The 1371-nt window shown below is 33.6% G+C and overlaps 1 long non-coding RNA gene across 1 annotated transcript; it reads right to left on the bottom strand.

The window, feature by feature from the left end:
- Positions 2–1046, bottom strand: LOC104782461. The gene is made up of 2 exons (XR_767014.1): positions 604–1046; positions 2–515 (listed from the first exon to the last, which is right to left on the bottom strand). It is a non-coding gene; the product is annotated as an uncharacterized LOC104782461 (long non-coding RNA).

Raw genomic sequence — 1371 nt, 5'->3', positions numbered from 1 at the left:
ATTTTTTTTTTTTTTTTTTTTTAAATTTCCTCTGGTTATACTCAAAAATTAAATTGGTGGTTTGGTTAATTTAGTTTGTAAGATACTGAAAAGTTTTGGAACATTTGCCGATACGTATTTGAATACAAATTCATTTTATATGATCCATGATTTTTTTTACAAGCGATAGCATTTACGAATATCGTAATCTATACTTTTGAGTTGTCTCCAAGTCGTAATTCAAATATGGGTGGTCTACTAACGGGTAACGACTAATCTATGCTCTGAATGGTCAACAAATCAGCACCTATCCTTTTAAAATAGCTATTAGTAAATAATGTATGAGAAAACCACAATTTCACTATCATGGTACTATAGTATTAAATGTATAATTGATTAACTACAATTAGTTTGTTGTTTACCACCCATTCTGAGGATTGAGTGATCATATCAAACCCTTCTGCTTCAGGTGCTTCTTTGTTTCTAGGGATAATCCCGGGGTCTCTCGAGGAAGTTAAGAAGAGAAATGTGAAATCCTGCAAAGAAGATGCATGAATATGAAGAAAAGTGCAGCTTATATAGCTCACAAAGAAAGAATTAAACATTCTATATGGTTAATTATACCAAGACTGTGAGCAACAGTGCACCCAACAATACAAGAGAGTGGAACAACGGATAGCGTTTCCCGATCATAAAAATTAAAAGCCATTCGGATGCAGAAAGTGAGAGCAGGACCTCCAATCATAACTGTGAATGGTCAGAAGGAGCGACGATGCATCTGGACCAAAGACTAGTCTCCCTCCGCAATAAAATTTCTAAAACATAAAAACGAGAAACATCAAGCTGGTTTTGACATTAACACATCATGGGTTTAATATCAAATCTCTTTCCGAACATGATATATGTTGTGTCAGGACACAAAAACCCTTTTGTTTGTTTGTCAAATAGATATATCGTGAGAAAGAATTAAGAAAGGCTTACATTGTTACCCGGCCAGAGTTGGTAGATCCTGTGTGTTTAAATAGAAAGATTATGTTCTCTTTCAAACTTTGACCAAGAAAATTCCTCTTACGAGAAAACACTTACCCCTTTATAAATTACAAGACCATATATACTTGCCAAACCTAATATATGATCCTATAATAAGTTCTTAATATATATGATACACATGGACCAATATTTAATCAAATAGATACTTCATGGATCTTCCTTGATGTATACTCCAATAGTTATGTCAATATATATATAATCAGTCTAAACAAAGAAAGAAAAAAAAAAGTGCTAAGAGAGTAGAGAAATGGCTATCACCATGAAACATTTAATTGCATTTGTATGACAACGGCTAGTGGTCCAGGTATTCGTTTATGACAACGGCTGGAAACCCCGAACTCT

Source organism: Camelina sativa, chromosome 4 (genome assembly GCF_000633955.1).
Source record: "Camelina sativa cultivar DH55 chromosome 4, Cs, whole genome shotgun sequence".
Taxonomy (NCBI): domain Eukaryota; kingdom Viridiplantae; phylum Streptophyta; class Magnoliopsida; order Brassicales; family Brassicaceae; genus Camelina; species Camelina sativa.
Note: the sequence above shows the minus strand (reverse complement) of the source record. Positions and strands in the feature narration are given on the sequence as shown.